This window comes from Nicotiana attenuata, chromosome 6 (assembly GCF_001879085.1).
Source record: "Nicotiana attenuata strain UT chromosome 6, NIATTr2, whole genome shotgun sequence".
In the NCBI taxonomy this organism is placed as follows: Eukaryota; Viridiplantae; Streptophyta; class Magnoliopsida; order Solanales; family Solanaceae; genus Nicotiana; species Nicotiana attenuata.
Genome location: NC_031994.1, coordinates 28,880,904 through 28,901,011, shown reverse-complemented (window position 1 = coordinate 28,901,011; position 20,108 = coordinate 28,880,904).

Here is a 20,108-nt window from a genome sequence, read left to right as displayed (position 1 = left end):
CTTTTTATCTCTATCTTTTATGAACTTTTTGCAAGAATACAGTATTCCTTTACTTTTTCAAATTCTTAATATAGGCAGTGGATTCTTGATTGATGGCTTGAGTTCCTTTGGTCAGAAGATCTTCAGCTAATTGTGGGGCGTGATTTTGTTAATTCCTTTTTTAGGAAGATATTTTTCTAAGGGATTAACCCAAATGATGCCTCTGAATTCAGTCAATATGTGAGGACTGGATTCACAAAAGGTATCTCGAGCATAATCTTCTTCGTTGTACTTCCTTCCGTGCTTATGAGATTCTTCTAATCATCCAAGTAGAATTATTGGCAAGCCTTGTTGATTTACGAGTTGATTTCTAGATTCCAAGCATCCAGTATGTATACAGATAAAACCGAGCCCGTGGGATGCCTCGCTAAACGAAGCAAGAAACTTGAAGGCAAAGAGCTAGAGTCGAGGCAAGGAGCCCCTCGATCCGGGGTCCGGGCGAAACACCTACCCTCGAGAGTATCTGACCATGGCCCCATGTCCAATTCGAACCCCGAAGGCCTCGGAGAGCTTTACCAGGTAATCGATCACGACCAACAAAAGGTTGTGATATCCATGACCAGCCGGATATCACGACGTGAATCTCGGCATGTATCGGCAGAGAATCGGTGATTAGTTAAACCGAAGATTTTTACCTTTTATGAAATTGTACTTAGGGTAAAACTCCCCTACTATATAAAGGAGGATCTGATTATTTATTAAACACATTGTAACACGCACATCAAGGCAATATACTTTCATTTTTCTCTGTTATTAAAACTTCTTACTTTTGTTCATGAAGTTCTTCGTTATCGTGAATCCGGGATCGAAGGCAGGCATTCCATTAAGGTTGTTATCGAGTCCGGTTTTCACCCCACACCATTGGTTTGATACTTTATCACATCTTTTATTTGTCTAATCTAACGTAATTTATAATTCGTATTGAATTAACTCGCATATCCTTAAAACTACATACAAATTTAATTATTATCCGTTTTTAGGATAAACGGTTTGGCGCCCACCGTGGGGCTAAGGATAATACTGGCTATTTGATACAAATTTCCACAACACACTCTGTTTTACTCTTGTTCTTTGAGACTTTAATTTTAGGAAAACTTAAAGATGTCAAACACTCAATCTGCTCACCTAGACGTTGATGCTGAATTTGGCCACCATGGCGAGAATAAATATATAGTGCCCACCAATGAGGTTCACCCTGCTAACCCCAATGGGGTCCCGATCGCATATCCAATCGATGCCAACTCCCATGTGGCCATCGACGTTAACTTGCCCATCGATCCGAAAAAAATCATTCGTAGGGGAGCCTGGTCCATAGCCAGGGATACGCATGGCGGTGAAGGCAATGGGATCAACTTGCCGGTGATCTTCGAAATGCTCCTGGCTCAATAGGAAGCGATAGCCTAGTTGCAGAACCAAAGCCGTGCTCCCAGTAGAGTTGAGCCCGAACCACCTCGGGAAAACACTCGCAGGAATGAAGCAGTCACAGAAAGGCCGAGTGAAGCTGAATCTGGGACCAATCCTGAGATAATAAAGATGCTCGAGAAATTGACGAAATGGGTAGAATCGAGAGAAAAGAAAATCGAAGCTAACAACAAAAAGGTGGAGACTTATAACTCCAGGGTCGATCAAATCCCAGGAGCACCACCGATATTGAAAGGCCTGGATTCCAAGAAGTTTCTCCAAGAGCCTTTCCCTCTGAGCGCAGCTCCGAAGCCGACCCCTAAGAAGTTCCGTATGCCCGAAATCCTGAAGTATAATGGAACGACTGATCCAAATGAACATGTGACCTCCTGCACGTGCGCCATCAAATGCAACGACTTGGAGGATGATGAAATCAAATCCGTTCTACTGAAAAAGTTCGGAGAGACCTTGTCAAAAGGAGATCTAATATTGTATCACAAGTTACCCCCTACTTATATTGACTCGTTTGTTATGCTTGTAGATGCCTTTAAAAGCACACGCCGGGTCCATGAAGGTTGAGACCAGGAAGTCATACCTTTTCAATGTAAAGAAAATGGATAATGAGATGCTCATGGAATTCGTGTCGAGGTTTCAAATGGAACGGATGGATCTGCCTTCGATCGCAGACGATTGGGCCTTTCAGGCATTTACCCAAGGACTCAATCCCCAAAGCTCATTGGCTTCACAACAGTTGAAGAAATTTTTTTATATAATACCCAACGGTAACTTGGGCCGATCTCCATAATAGATACCAATCAAAAATCAGGGTCAAAGATGATCAGCTCGGGGCCCCTTCCTGGTCTGCTTACCCTGTCAGGACTAGTGACAGATCAAAAAGAGCCATCAATCACAAACGAAGATCGAACAGAGATTAGTATCAATCATAGTTGAGATCAAAGGAGCAGTGGGTCCGGACGATACCCCACAAGGAGTGAAAGAAGGAGAGATCGAGGTCATAATAATCGAGGACTCATGATCAAGAACTGTTTTGATAGACCCAATAGGTCCAAGGAAGCACCAAGGTTATCGGAGTACAACTTCAACATCGATGCTACCGGTATCGTATCAGCTATCAGACATATCAAAGATACTAAGTGGCCTCGACCATTGAAGTTTCATCCTGCCCAAAGGGACCCCAATATAATATGTAAATATCATGGCACCCATGGCCACAGAATAGAAGACTGCCGACAACTGAGAGAAGGAGTAGCCCGGTTATTCAACAACAAGAACCTTCGAGAATTTTAGAGTGATCGAGCCAAAAATCACTTCAGGGATCGGGACTCCAACATGAAGATCAAGCAAGAGGAACCTCAGCACCTTATTAACATGATCATTGGCGGGGTTGATGTCCCTAAAGCGTATCAAAGTGTCCATCACAAGGGAGAAACGGACTCGAGATTATGTGCCAGAAGGAACCGTATCTTTCAACAACGAGGACACTGAAGGCATCTTGCAGCCGCACAATGATACACTAGTAATAGTTGTACTAATAAATAAATCTCGAGTTAAGCATGTGTTAATTGATCCAGGGAGCTCGGCCAATTCCATCAGATCGAGGGTCGTAGAATAGCTTTGTCTACAAGACCAAATTGTGCCGAGTTCTAAATGGATTCAACATGGTATGTGAGACCACTAAAGGGGAGATAACCCAACCTGTGAACACCACCGGAACCGTTTAGGAAACAAGTTCAGGAAACAACCGGATCGAAACTCTAGCCGCCTCTCTAAAAATTGCTCCGAATCCATCTCAACCGTGGGTTTTCCATGATTTTACCCTCCTACAAATCTATGTTATCTCCTAGTACTTGCCTAAACATGGTAATTATTATATCCCATATTTCGGCCATTTCCCTTTTGACCGCTTGGATCTGGAGATGAATCTCATCCTTATACTTCACAACCATAACTATATGGGTCCAATTAGCCGAGATTTTGGCCAATCTTCGACTTCTGTCAACTAGGGTTTGAATTTCCCTTTATTCCTTACCGATTCTTAACCAATACTTTTACTTTTTGGTATTTGACTACTATTTTTCCTTATGTTTCCTTATTTGCTACTTTATTTTTATCCTTAAATTTGACTCTAAATGGTTTTTGGTATTATTGGTGTGTTTCCCTGCTGATTTACTGAATTCCTTTGATTTGTGCCCTAAAATCGATTGTAATTGATTCAAAATATTCTTTCCTTATTTTGTGTCTGAATAATTTGTTTTCCATGTTTGCTTGTTTGATTTCTACACTATATAAACCCCTCACTCACTCCTCTTTAGGAAAGACTTTGGAATCACTATAACCTCACTAGATACTAAAAGCTTTACTCTGTTATTTCGTTCTATACTATGATTTTGGCCGGGTGAAAGCCAAGGCGATTAAATTCTTGGTTTTTGATTCTTGTTGATGTTCATAATACAGTGGACTTTTGTTCTTTCTTGCATTTTCGTTTAACTAGTAAGTTACTTGACTTTTGCAAATTCATCCTTATGTGTCTCTGATTTGCATGTGTGCTTACTTCTGAATCTATTGCTTAATACATTTCTGGGTTGCTTTTAAGCACCACTCTGTTAAATTCACACACATTTTGAGTCTCTTTAGCATTTAATTACTCCTAATGCTAATAGTTCTGAGATTATCTACGCATAATTGGGTAATCTGGATCTTCCTAAGAATGTTTAGCTAGTGTGTTGACGCCTGAGTATTCATGAATCTATTTATTTTCTTTCAATCTGTATACATAGTAATCTGTGTTAAGACTTTCATTATTAGTCATAAGTTGCCTCTCTACTATTGTGTCACTCAGCATGCTCACTCGATCCCTTACCATTATTTTATTTGCCTGTGATTCAAAACAGTTGTCTCAGCATGTTGGAACGAGTGTTTATATGATGTTAGGATAAATATTTAATACAACTGGATTTGCTTTAGTTAATTTGTCTACTATGGCAATGCCTGAATACCTATATCTGCTTGACATGAGTTTACCTTCCATTCTATTCAGAATTTCTATAGTGATAGTTTTGCATATGTTATGTGTTCTAATTTGTATTGAGACCTTTTCTAGTGATTGTGATCTTACCCATCTACTAACATGTCTCTCAGTATGTCTTTGACCCACTTGATGCCTTTTTCCTTCTGTGATTACTTGACTCATCACAATGATGTCTTGTTTCTTGATAATGAAACTAGGATGTATACTTAGCATAATTTCCAACCATGTTTCAACTTGTTTAGTATTGTGCATATTTTCACAATAACCTTTGTCAATCTTGCAAACTTCTTCTTTCGTTAACTCTTTCAATATGTGGATGCCTTTGTGTTAAAGTGTTGAACATGTTTCTAAGTCTCTATTAAGCCTACTTTTAAAATTTTGTGACTTGTTCGATTGTTTGCTCTATATGCTCAATTTGGTCATGTATGTTTAAATCCCTCAATTCCTGTCTCTCAACCTTGGTCCTTTCTCTTTCCCTTGTTACTTGGGTTCTTTGAGTTCTCATTCTTAGTCGGCTGAAAGCTAAGGCTATTTAGGTTCTATAATTTGACCTCTCTGGTGTGAGCATTGCTCGGGGTCCGATTGAGAACCTTGTGAACTCTGACACACTAGGACTTGGTCCCTAGTCATTCTCTGAATTTCCTCTGTCCACCTCCCTAGTGTGAGCACTGCCTGGGTTCTTGAAGCCCTTGGGAACTCTGACACACTAGGGACATGGTTCTAGTTGCTCAACTCTATTTTTCATCTACTGGCTGAATTAATTGGTTTCTGGCTGCCTTATGTCAATGAGGATGTAATTTTTGGGTTGTTGAATGAAGGCCTGGCCTGGCTGGGTGTATCTTTGGACCTACTGTAGGCTCCCTATAGTTATTTTACGTTGTAATTTATGCCATTCATCGGGTCTGTAATAATGATCTTGTAATAACATTTAGGTGTTAGTAAAATTAGGAAATGGGGGTTTATCTTGACACTTGCATTGAAATAGGTAGAAATCCAGCCTATAGGTTCTCTACTTTTCTCAAAATGTGTTATTATACTCAAATATGTTTAGTTGCGATAGAAATCCTGCCTATAGGTTCTCTATTTCGCTCAAATGTGTTCTGCTTTTACCTATTAGAAAGCATGCCTATAGGATAGTAATACGTCAATGTGCATGCTTTATAGGACGCCTTTGATTTGCATGCTACCTAATTTACAAATTTAGATTCCATGCCTATAGGATCTAAAATCAGACCCAATTATGACTATAGAAAGCCTGTTTATGGGGTCTAAAATCGGTCTTAATTATTGTCCTGCTCGTTTCTTTCAAGTGCTTTTCGACACTGTACTAATTATCATTATTAGAAACCATGCCTATAGGACTCGATCAAGCAGTTTTGAACATATTCCTGTGATTACCATTGTTAGTCATTTCGTGAATCACCTGACATGATGCCTATAGGTTTAATCTCTTATACGTATGATCAGTAAGCAACTATGTAGTCTTCTAGAAATCGTATTAAGAAAAATTGCTTTTATATATGAAACTGCCTACTTATTAAAATCCAGAATTACATAGAGATCCTGCCTACAGGATTCTTCAACCTTATCTTGTTTAAGATCTGCAACTGTCAATGTTAATTAGTCTGCGTGCATTTATTGTTTAAATGTGTAGGCTAACTTGAGCCCTTAGCTGCTTCTATATGAAGTCCAACCCATTTTGCATGACGATTAGTTTTTTCATTTTGAGCAGCCTAAGTTAAAGTCTAGAACTACCTAAATAGAGGTCCAAAGCCTCCTGGACCATAGGCATGGGATGGGTAGTGCACGCATAGGATACAGTTTAGAATCAACTAGTATGCTTTAGGTAACAACCTAAAGATAGTAATCGGGTAGCAGGAGATGATAGCCTGTGCCCGTTGAATAATATGAGTAACACCCCATCTTGAGGGAGTTACGAAGTATTATTTGTGTTTCACGGGGTGATCCTTTAGGCTAAAAAATTTAGGACCCCCCCCCATTCCCATTATTTGTGCTTAATAATAAACTTCCCAAATCCCATCTATCCGGAACTTGGCAAACCTTTCCCTTACGCTGAGCGTCCCTGACGTCAACCAACAAAACACCTAAGACCCAGCACCCCCCCAGAACACACAAAACCAACAAAATCTTCCCGCACCTCATCAGTATGCCACACCTCCTCAAAATCCTAATCCTCCCCCAGTACCGACTCCTCCACAACATCATCATCATCCAACCCAGTATCCACAAACCGCCACCTACCACACTCCTCAAATGCACCACAACCTAACCCTGATCCCCAAAACTCAACCAACCACCACCACTATGCCTAAATTCTTGGAGTCCATCAAAGCAACCCTATATACGTGGAAACCTTACCCCGCACTCCACAACAAACCTATACATACGTGAATTCGCCGAGAAGGACCTACTCATCAAGAACATGAAAGAGGAGCTCAAGAAGCTTACTAGTCGAGTCCATGGTGTTGAAGGTGGTAAAGGCATCGAAGGTTTAAATTATGAAGATTTGTGTATCCAGCTGGACGTAGAACTACCAGAGGATTACAAACCTTCTAAGATTGAAATGTTGGACGGAATAGGTGATCCGAATGTACATTTGAGAACATATTGTGACAAGCTCATAGGGGTTGGTAAAGATGAAAGAATTCGCATGAAGTTGTTCATGAAGAGCCTCACTGGAGACGCCCAGTCTTGGTACATCAGTCAAAACCCGAAGAAATGGGTTAATTGGGTAAGCATGGCGTCAGACTTTATGGATCGGTTCAAGTTCATACACAAAATGCGCTGGACGTCTTCTACATTCAAAATCTTAAGAATAAGCCCACAGAAGCTTTCCATAAGTATGCTACTCCATGGAGATCAGAAGCTGCAAAAGATAGCCCAGCACTGGAAGAAGAACAGATGAATAAGTTCTTCGCCAGAGCTCAAGATCCACAGTACTATGAAAGGTTGATGGTTATTCAAAATCATAAGTTCTCTGATATCATCAAACTGTGGGAAAGAATAGAGGAAGGAATTAAAAATGGAATGGTGACAAATTTTGAGGCACTGCAGGCTACAAACAAAGCCTCGCAGTCGGGGGTATCTCTAAAACGAAAGAAGTTGGTGCAGTGATGGTAGCCCAAGGTCCGAAATCTCCCCTCACATACCAAACACCACCACCCACATATCAGCCTTCACCTCCAAAATGCCAACAACCCGCCACCACTTACCATACCTATAACACCCAACCTGCAAATTACCACTCACTACCACCAGCTTGCCAAAACTACCAAAAACCCAAACCAAATTTTGACCGTAGACCACCCAGACAATACACTCTATTGCTGAACCCATCGATCAGTTGTATGAAGGACTGACGAGTGCTGGTTATGTCACTCCTATTCCCGCCGTTGCTATGGAAAATTCCTCTCACTGGGTCAATCCAAACAAGACATGTGCCTACCACTCGGGCATGAAGGGTCATACTATTGATGAATGCCACACTTTGAAGGATAAGATCCAAACGTTGATTAACACCAAGGTTATACAAGAAAAAGAGACTGCACCAAATGTCCGCAATAACCCCCTCCCAGATCACAGAGGTGAAGGGGTAAATGTTATTGAAACTGATGAAGAATGCGATCTGGAAGGATCGATCGGGCTCATTCATGAAGGAGATGAACCTAAAATACCCCCGGTCACTCTCAGACCTATAGTGCATATTCAGTCACCGATTAAGGTCAAAGTAGTCGCACCAACTCCGTTTGAGGTTGAAATAACAACGCCCTTAGCCACGCTAACTCCGTTTGAGGTGGAAGTGACCACACCCTTCATTGTGACGGTAGCACCGACACCGCCCTTTAAATCCAATGATATACCATGTGACTATGCTGCAGAGGCAAGAAGAAAAGGAAAAGTGAGACTGGAAGAAACAGGTGACGCACATGGCATGACCAGGATCGGTAGGGTTTATACAACCGAGCATTTGGGAGGAACAAGCAAAGAAGCCGCTCCCAAATAGCCTATCATTGAAACTGGCCCAGAAAATCTTTGCAGAAAGGTGCAAGCAAGAGAATATTTTGTGGTTGATCATCTGAACAAAACCCATGCTCGGATATCCATTCTATCACTACTACAGAACTCTGAGACACATAGGAATGCATTGATGAATGTGTTGAATGAATCTTATGTACCCAACAACATCATTAGCGGAGAAATGCCCAACATGGTGGGAAAAGTGTTGGAAAGTCACAAGATCACTTTTCACGAAGACGAGTTCCCACTAGAAGGACTGAGTCACAACAGAGCACTGCATATCACGGTATAATTTGAGGACAAATTCATTGCCAGAGTCCTAATAGATGGGGTTCGAGTCTCAACATTTGTCCGTTGACTACTTCAAAAAGGTTGGGTAAAGGTTTGCATGAGATACGAGCAAGACTATGAATGTGAAAGCATTCGATGGGTCCCAAAGGGCCACAATTGGGGAGATTAACCTATGTTTGTAGATGAGCCCGGCTTGGTTTGATGTGAAATTTCAATATCCGCCACATACAATCTACTGTTGGGACGACCTTAGATACATGTTTCTGGGGTCGTAGCCTCTATGCTACACCATGCCGTGAAGTTTGAATGGAATCATCAAGAAGTAATCATCCACGGGGAAGGAAGTAACCCCATTTACACCAATCAAATTGTTTCGGTTGTCAAGAATAGAAGGAAGTTGGGTGGAGAAACGTACCATCGCATTGAGTGCGTCAATGCAATTGAGAAAGACAAATGTTGGAGTAATAAGATTGAAAGCATATTGTTATGGACAGGGTATGAACCCGGCAAGGGTCTCGGCAAGAATCTCCAAGGGATCACAAAACCGATACAACTAAAGCACCACATCACAACTTTTGGGCTTGGGTATGAATACACCTGGCACGAGTATCAAAAATGGTTGCCACCATGGCGTGGTCCTTATTACCCACTTGAGCAGCCAATACCGCATCTACATCCAGACATTTCAACTGACTGACGTGATATGGGGATCTGAAGAAGATGAAGCTTTAGCTGGCCTAAGGAATCTATTTCTGGACAATGAAGACATGGGCTGCAATGTAATGGTTGAGGAGGAGGAGGAGGAAGACCTTACCATTCTTACTATGGAGAAAGGAGATGTTCTCTAGAACTGGACTGCTGCACCATCCCGAGACCGTCAAGTTCCTGGGTAGCCTGGCAATTAGCATGATCTATTTGTAAAAGCAATTTTCAGCATTTAAGACATTTTCAGTATTTTGTTTTAGACGTATTTTGTTTCAAAATAATTCCTTGAGTCATCGAGCCGTAATTGTTTTAATATTTCCAAGATTTATTTAATGCATTGCTGTTTTAGTATTTATTATTATCCGTTACACTTTCTCTCTACAACACTATTATTACTTATCCTGATAAATTGACGACTGTGACATGTAATGAGACAACGCAACATAAGGATAGTGATTCAGAAGAAATAGTAGAAGAAGATATAATAGTTGAGGAAATTGTCAGAGAAGTAGAAAATTTTGGGAACAAGCCTAAGTCCAATTTGGAGGAAACCGAGGTAGTCAATTTGGGAGATTCTGAAATAGTCAAAGAAACTCGCATAAGCATTCACCTGTCACCATCTGAGAAAGAAGAGTACACCTGTTTCCTAAAAGAATATAAAGATATCTTTGCATGGTCTTATAGTTATATGACTAGTTTGAGCACATCCATAGTGTCTCACAAGCTTAATTATAAACAACGTCACGAGAAACTACTCTTCGCTTTGCTTGGATATCGTACCACGATTCGCACATAGACCGAGGCAACTCCTTATTTGCTGGTTTATGGCCATCATTCCCGCCGAAGTCGAAATTCCTTCCTTAAGAATTATACAAGAAGCTGAACGCAGTGATGCGAAATGGATAAGAAGTTGCTACGAACAATTAGCTCTTATTGACGGGAAGAGAATGAATGCGGTATGCGATGGTCAACTTTATCAGAACAGAATGTCCAAAGCTTTCAACAAAAGTGTCAAACCCAGACAGTTCGCACCGGGGCAGCTGGTGCTGAAGCCGATCTTCCCGCATCAAGATGAAGCCAAAGGAAAATTTTCACCTAATAGCAAGGACCCTACATGGTTCACAGGGTACTAACACGAGGATAACTCATACTTGCAGAAATGGACGGAGAAATTTGGCCAAATCCTATCAATTCAGACTCTGTCAAAAGATGCTATGTTTAGAATCATTTGCATTTCTTCATTTGATGTAACTGAACTACGCTTGACATGATTCCCATTTATGATGGGATACGTAGGCAGCCCTATGGGTTTGGTCACATCTTAAAAAAAATCTTCATTTTCCCATGGTCAGAAACTGGGGCAGAATTTTAAGGAGGACCCTCAAAATTCAAGAGCAAGTCCAACCAATTTCGTCATATGCAGAACGGTCAAAGAATCGCTTATTAAACTGGGGCATAATTTTGAGGAGGACCCTCAAAATTCTAATGCAAGGAAGTCGCAATATCTCTAAAAGTGTCACAGTCATTGATTCATCTAATTCACTTAATATCGTAAACTACTATGTTTTAAAATAACTATCTTTATCAAATGCACACAAATTTTTCGAAAACTGTACTTCTAGCGCAGCCGGATGTTACCCAGGGTAGCTCGAACAGGATCCCAGAGCCAAGCAAAGCAAAGCAAGCAGGCGAACGCATTAACCAACCTCTCCGCAAAACTCATAATTTTTCTTTGGATGCAAGCACAATGAACAGGATTATACGCAAATACACACATATCAAAATCACTATCTTCATAACGACAAAATTGCCAAACGCAAACATGTCTCCGGATAAGAAAATTGTCACGACCCAGATTTTTTCCACCCTTGGGAGTCGTGATGGCGCCTACTAATGTGAGCTAGGCAAGCCAATCCTTTGAACTAATTACTTCATTATCCAATTATTTCCTTTTTACGATTATAAAGCAATAACGTGTAAACAACGGAAAATTTAGAATAAGCGAAAGAAAACAATTAAATATCTGAACATATACTATTACAACCGATTAAGCCTTAACCACCCAGAACTGGTGTCACAGTGTCACAGACAATCTAAGAGTGCCAAATACAAAGTCTGAAAATAAAAGATATACTCTCTCAGAATCAAAGAGATGAAACAGGAAAATAAGTGATAAAGGAGACGCCAGGGCCTGCGGACACCTGCAGGTATACCTTGGATCTCCGCGTGGACTGAAGGTAGCCACTCAATCTACGGTCCAAAGTCGACAGCACTAGGATCTGCACAAAAGAGTGCAGAATGTAGTATCAGCACAACCGACCCCATGTGCGGGTAAGTGCCTATCCTAACCATGGTGAAGTAGTGACGAGGCTAGGACCAGACTACCAAATAAACCTGTGCAGTTACATAGTATACAGCGGAAAGTAAAGCAGAAATAAACAAATAATGATGGGAGGGGGAGAGCATGCTTCGGGGAAATAACAGGTAAAACAGAATATTAAGAGAAATATAAAGGAACCATAATCCAACTACTAACAAGAATAAGGGAAACTAAGGCAGAATTTACTTCATTTCACATCTTGTTGCAGGCGTGCAACCCGCTCCCATTTCACGTATCTCGTTGCAGGCGTGCAACCCGCTCCCATTTTATATACCTCGTGGCAAGCGTGCCACCCGCTCCGATTTCACATATCTCGTGGCAGGTGTGCCACCCGCTCCCATTTCACATATCTCGTGGCAAGCGTGCCACCTGCTCCTATTTCACATTTCTTGTGGCAAGCGTGCCACCCGCTCCCATTTCATATATCTCGTGGTAGGGGTGCCACCACTCCTATTTCACATATCTCGTGGCAGGCGTGCCACCCGCTCTCATTTCATATATCTCGTGGAAAGCATGCCACCCACTCCCATTTCATTTATCTCTTGGCAGGCGTGCCACCCGCTCCCATTTCATATATCTCGTGGCAGGTGTGCCGCCCGCTCCCATTTCAATTATCTTGTGGCAGGCGTGCCACCCGCTCCTATTTACAAATCATCATCAATCATAAAAGAATCCCGGCAAGGGAACAAGAGCAACCTAACAACATCTCAGCAAGGGAACAACAGCAATATAACAATATCCCGGTAATGGAACAAGAGCAATATAACAACATTCCGGCAAGGGAACAAGAATATCAAAATGAACGCCCCGGCAAGGGAACAATGATGATAGTAACATGTGAGGCACATAAACCACAACGGAGTCATAGAAATTATAATACAAGACTCACGAACATGCTTGACACCGATGTATAGATACTCGTCACCATGCCTATACGTCGTACTCCACAATTAAAACGTAGAAAATAAGACACGAGTCATAATCCCTCAAGCTAAGGTTAGACCAAACACTTACCTCGATGCCACGAACACAATTCACGTTTCAATTATAGCTTGACCCCTCGATTCCACCACCAATTCGCTCGTATCTAGTCACAAGTTACTTAATTACATCAATAAATGCTAAATGAATCAATTCGAATGCATGAAAATGAATTTTTCAAGGTTTTACCCAAAAAGTCAAAATCGCCCCCGGGCCCACATGGTCAAAACCCGAGGTTCGAACCAAAACCCGATCACACATTCCCCACGAACCCAAATATATAATTTGTTTTGAAATCGGACCTCAAATCGAGGTCCAAATCCCCAATTTTTTTAAAAACCTAGGTTCTACCCAAAACACCCAATTTCCCCCATGAAAATCATTGATTTGAAGTTGAAATCATGTTAAAAGATGTTAAGGATTGAAGAAAATTAGTTAAAAATGACATACAATTGATTTGGAGGAGAAGAAACCTTTGAAAAATCGCCTTAGTGTGTTTATGTTTTGAGAGGATATGAAAATGGGTTAAAAATTCGGCTAAGTATAAAAGTTGCAGGTCTCAGATGTGGGAATTGCGAACCCCGACCTCTGCTATTATGGGAATTGTGAAATAGGACTCGCATTTGCGAACCCTTCAGGATTTTGGGACTTTCGCATTTGTGAAACATGTGTCGCATTTGCGATACATCAGCCTTCCAGCCATCATCGCATTTGCGAGAGGCTGTCCGCAAATGCGAAGTCGCATTTGCGACTATGGCTGCCAGTCCACTTCTTCCGCATTTGTGATGGTTTGTCGCATTTGCGAGCTCGCGTTTCCAAGCAAGGCTTCGCATTTGTGAAGCCTGCAGACCTGATACACTAGCTGAGAAAATCTGCAATGTTCTAAGTCTGAAATGCACTTCGTGGCCTATCCAAAACTCACCCGAGCCCTCGGGGCTCCAAACCAAATATACACACAACCTCGAAAACTTGCTACGGATTTATTCGTGTAATCAAATCACCAAAATAACATCATGAACAACGAATTAAACCTCAAGATCAATGAAATTTCTCAAAACCTCTTAAACATCAAATTTTGCATTTAAGGTCCGAATCACGTCAAATGGATTCCATTTCTTACCAAACATTACCAACAACACATATAAATCATATTGAACCTATAATGGGCTCCGGAACCATAATATGGGCCCGATACCACAGGTTTCACATAACATTTCACTTTCAAAAACCTTTATATTTTTCAGAAAATAATTTCTTTCAAAAATCATTTCTCGGGCTTGGGACCTCGGAATTCGATTACGGGCATACACCCAAGTCCCATATTTTCCTATGGACCTCCGAGACCGTCAAATCACGGGTCCGGGTACTTTTACCCAAAATGTTGACCGAAGTCAAATAAATTCATTTTATAGTCAAAATTTATCATTTTTTCACAGATTTTCACATATGGGCTTTCCGGCTACGCGCCCGGACTGCGCACGCAAATCAAGGTGATGCTAAGAGAGGTTTTTAAGGCCTCGGAATGCAGAATTTAATTTAAAAACAAGTGATGACCTTTTAGTTCATCACATTCTCCACCTCTAAAACAACCGTTCATCCTCGAACGGACAGAAGATGGAAGTACCTGAGTTGGGGAAAAGATGGGGATAACGGCTCCGCATATCAGACTCGGACTCCCAGGTCGATACCTCAGCAGGCTGACCTCTCCACTGAACACGAACAAAAGGAAAACTCTTCGATCTCAACTGACGAACCTGCCGGTCTAGAATAGCTACCGGATCCTCCTCATAAGACAAGTCCTTGTCCAACTGGACAGTGCTGATATCTAACACGTGGGATGGATCGTCGTGATACTTCGGAAGCATGGACACATGAAACACTGGATGCACGGCTGATAAGCTCGGCGGCAATGCAAGTCTATAAGACACCTCTCCCACTCGATCAAGAATCTCAAACGGGCCAACTAACCTAGGGCTAAGCTTGCCCTTCTTCCCAAATCTCATAGCGCCCTTCATAGGCGACACTCGAAGTAATACCCGCTCACCGACCATGAATGCCAAATCACGAACCTTGTGGTCGGCATAGCTCTTTTGCCTGGACTGAGCTGTACGAAGCCTATCTTGAATGATCCTGACCTTGTCCAAGGCATCCTGAACCAGATCCGTACCCAACAACCGAGCCTCTCCCGGCTCAAACCATCCAACCGGAGACCGATACCATCTACCATATAAAGCCTCATAGGGAGCCATCTGAATACTCGACTGGTAGCTGTTGTTGTAGGCAAACTCTGCTAAAGGCAAAAACTGATCCCACGAGCCTCCAAAGTCAATGATGCAAGCTCAGAGCATATCTTCCAAAATTTGAATAGTCCGCTCGGACTGCCCGTCCGTCTGAGGATGAAATGTTGTGCTCAACTCAACCCGTGTGCCCAACTCTCGCTGAACTGCTTTCCAGAAATGTGAGGTAAACTGCGTACCTCGATCCGAAATGATAGACACGGGCACACCATGAAGACGAACAATCTCCCGGATATAGATCTCAGCTAATCTCTCGGAAGAACAGGAAACTGCCACAGGAATGAAATGTGCTGACTTGGTCAGCCTATCAAAAATGACCCACACTGCATCGAACTTCTTCTGAGTCCGTCGGAGTCCAGTAACAAAGTCCATAGTGATACGCTCCCACTTCCACTCAGGTATCTCAATCTTCTGAAATGAACTACCAGGCCTCTGATGCTCGTACTTAACCTGCTGGTAATTCAAACACCGAGCCACATATGCAACGATATCCTTCTTCATTCTTCTCCACCAATAATGCTGACGCAAATCCTGATACATCTTAGCGGCGCCCGAATGAATAGAGTGTTGGGAGCTATGGGCCTCCTCTAAAATCAACTCTCGAAGACCATCCATATTAGGCACACAAACTCGACCCTACAATCTCGAAACTCCATCATCACCTAAGGTAACCTGCTTAGCACCTCCGTGCTGCACCGTGTCTCTAAGGACACATAAATGGGGATCATCATACTGTCGATCTCGGATACGCTCCAATAATGAAGAACGAGCAATTGTGCAAGCTAACACACGGCTGGGCTCAAAAACATCCAACCTCATGAACTGATTGGCCAAAGCCTGAACATCCAAAACAAGTGGTCTCTCACCGACCGGAATATAAGCTAGACTGCCCATACTGGCTGACTTCCTACTCAGGGCATCGGCCACCACATTGCCTTTCCCGGATGATATAAGATGGTGATATCATAGTCCTTCAACAGCTCCAACCACCTCCTCTGCCTCAAATTCAACTCCTTTTGCTTGAACAATTACTGCAAACTCTTGTGATCCGTGAACACCTCACATGCCATACCATACAGATAATGCCTCCAAATCTTCAACGCGTGGACAATGGCTGATAACTCCAAATCATGAACCAGATATTTCTTCTCATGAATCTTCAACTGCCGCGAAGCATAGGCAATGACCTTGCCATCCTGCATCAATACCGCACCAAGTCCAATACAAGATGCATCACAATAAACGGTATATGGCCTTGAACCTGTGGGCAAAACCAACATCAGTGCCGTAGTCAAAGCTGTCTTGAGCTTCTGAAAGCTCGCCTCACACTCATCCAACCATCTGAATTGGGCACCCTTCTGAGCCAACCTGGTCATCGGGGCTGCGATAGATGAAAACCCCTCTACGAACCGACGATAGTAGCATGCCAAACCCAAGAAACTCCAGATCTCGGTAGCTGATGCTGGTCTAGGCTAGTTCTTAACTGCCTCAATCTTCTTCGGATCAACCTGAATACCCTCTGCTGACACAACATGACCCCGGAATGCAACTGAACTCAACCAGAACTCACACTTCGAAAACTTAGCATACAACTGACTACCCCTCAAAGTCTGAAGAACCACTCGAAGATGTTGCTCGTGCTCCTCCCGGCTGCGGGAATATATCAAAATATCCTCAATGAAGACTATCACGAACGAATCCAAGTAAGGACTGAACATTCGGTTCATCAAATCCATAAAAGTTGCTGGGGTATTTGTCAACCCAAATGACATTACCAAGAACTCATAATGCCCGTACCGAGTGCGAAAAGCTATCTTAGGGACATCGAATGCCCTAATCGTCAACTGATGGTAGCCAGTTCTCAAGTCAATCTTTGAAAATACTTTGGCACCCTGAAGCTGATCGAACAAATCATCAATCCTTGGCAGCGGATACTTATTCTTAATTGTAACCTTGTTCAATTGCCAGTAATCTATACACATTCGCATCGATCCATCCTTCTTCTTTACGAAAAATACCGGCGCACCCCAAGGCGACACATTGGGTCTAATGAAACCCTTTTCAAGCAAGTCTTGCAACTGCTCCTTCAATTCCTTCAACTCAGGCGGGGCCATACGATACAGTGGAATAGAAATAGACTGACTGCCCGGAGCCAAATCAATGCAAAAGTCAATATCCCTCTCGGGTGGCATAACCGGCAGGTCTGAAGGGAATACCTCAGGAAAATCATGAACAACAGGCACAGACTCAATAGAAGGAACCTCAGCACTAGAATCACGAACATAGGCCAAATAGGCCAAACACCCCTTCTCGACCATACGCTGAGCCTTCACATAGGAGATAACACTACGAGTAGAATAACCAGGAGTCCCTCTCCACTCCAAACGAGGTAAACCTGATAAGGCTAAGGTCACGGTCTTGGCATGACAGTCCAAGATAGCGTGGTAAGGTGATAACCAGTTCATCCCCAATATGACATTGAAATCAACCATGTCCAGAAGGAGCAAATCTACACGAGTCTCAAGACCTCCAATCACAACTATACATGAACGATGGACTCGATCTACCACAATGGAATCACCCACCGGTGTAGACACATAAACAGGAACACTCAGAGAATCACTAGGCATGCCCAGATACGGTGCAAAATAAGATGACACATAGGAGTATGTAGACCCTGGATCAAATAATACTGAAGCATCTCTATCACAAACCAGAACCGTACATGTGATAACTGCATCGGAAGCCTCAGCCTCGGGCCTGCCTGGAAGAGCATAACATCAAAGCTGGACCCCACCACCCTGAACTACATCTCTGGGATGGCCTGCTGCTGGCTGGCCTCCACCTCTAGCGGCCTAAGCTCCACCTCTAATACCTCTACCTCCACCTCTAGCACCTCTACCCCCACCTCTAGCTGGCTGGGCGGGCTGTGGAACACTAGGTGCCTGAACCATGGCACGGGAACCCTGATGCTGAGAGATGCTCGATGCTCAAGGGCAATACCTAACAATGTGCCTCGTGTCACCACAAGTAAAACAAGCCCTCGGCTGCTGGGGCTGACGACCCTGGAAACTCTGAAGCGGCGGTGCACTGATAGGAGTTGGTTGGTGCACTGTAGGACTGCTGATCAAAATGCTGCATCTGAGGACCACGGCCACCTGAAGCACCGTGAGAAACCTGAAGTGCCGACTGAAAAGGCCTAGGAGGATGGCCTCTACCATACGAATCCCTACCTCCAGATGAGGTACCGCTGAATCGGCCTGAATGACGAGGCCTCTTGTCTGACCTATGACCACCTTCCTACGATAGAACCATCTCAACTTTCTGGTCCACATTGGCCGCCTCCTGGAAGGAAATCTCACTCCCTGTATCCCTAGCCATCTGGAGACGAATCGGCTGAATAAGTCCCTCAGTGAACCTCCTCATCCTCTCTCTCTCTCGGTGGGAAGTATGATAAGAGCATGAAGAGCCAAGTCGATGAATCCGGTCTCATACTGGGTGACAATCATAGAACCCTGCTGGAGACGCTCAAACTGCCTCCGATAGGCCTCTCTCTAAGTTATGGGGAGAAACTTCTGCCGAAATAGCTGAGTAAACTGCTCCCAAGTCAAAGCTGGTGATCCGGCTGGTCTATCCAAGCAATAATCTCTCCACCAAGTCTTCGCTGATCCAGAAAAGCGAAAAGTTGCAAAATCAACCCCATTGGTCTCAACTATCCCCATGTTCCTGAGAACCTCATGACAACTGTCTACATAATCCTGGGGAATCCTCAGAAGATGCACCGCTGAACGTAGTAGTGAAGAGCTTGGTGAACCTGTCCAACCTCCACAAAGCATCGGCAGACATAGCTGCTCCATCACCGGCCTGGGGTACCACACCCGGCTGAGCTGCTAGAGTTTGAAACTGGGGAGCTACCTGCTCCGGAGTGCGAGTAGCGGGAGTCTGGGCTCCTCCTCTAGCCTGAGAGACGGTTGGTGTTACAGGAAGCAAGCCTGCCCGGGTGACACTTTCCATAAGGCCCACTAGATGGACCAGAGCATCCTGGAGTACTGGGTAGCAATAAACCCCTCTGGGACCTGAGCTGGGCCCACCGGAGCTACTAGGGCTCGGGCTACTGGTCAGCGGATGAGGAAGCACGTGTTCTCGCATTTGCGAAAGAACATAATAGAAATTCAATCAGCATCGAGAAACCAAACCTCACGACAGGAAAGAAAAGATAGGAAATTCTCCTAACTCTGTAGCCTCTGGTGATAAATAGGGACGTCTCCGTACCGATCCCTCAGACTCTACTAAGCTTGTCTATGAGCTGTGAGACCCATGTAACCTAGAGCTCTTATACCAACTTATCACGACCCGGATTTTTTCCACCCTCGGGAGTCGTGATGGCGCCTACTAATGTGAGCTAGGCAAGCCAAAACTTTGAACTAATTACTTCATTATCCAATTATTTCCTTTTTACGATTATAAAGCAATAACGTGTAAATAGCAGAAAATTTAGAATAAGCGAAAGAAAACAATTAAATATCCGAACATGTACTATTACAAGCGATTAAGCCTTAACCACCCAGAACTGGTGTCAATGTGTCACAGACGATCTAAGAGTGCTAAACACAAAGTCTGAAAATAAAAGATATACTGTCTCTGAATCAAAGAGATGAAACAGGAAAATAAGTGATAGAGGAGACGCCGGGGCCTGCGGACGCCTGCAGGTCTACCTTGGATCTTCGCATGGACTGAAGGTAGCCACTCAATCTACGGTCCAAAGTCTACAACACTGGGATCTGCACAAAAGAGTGCAAAGTGTAGTATCAGCACAACCGACCCCATGTGCTGGTAAGTGCCTAGCCTAACCTCGGCAAAGTAGTGACGATGCATAGACCAGACTACCAAATAAACCTGTGCAGCTACACAGTATACAGCAGAAAGT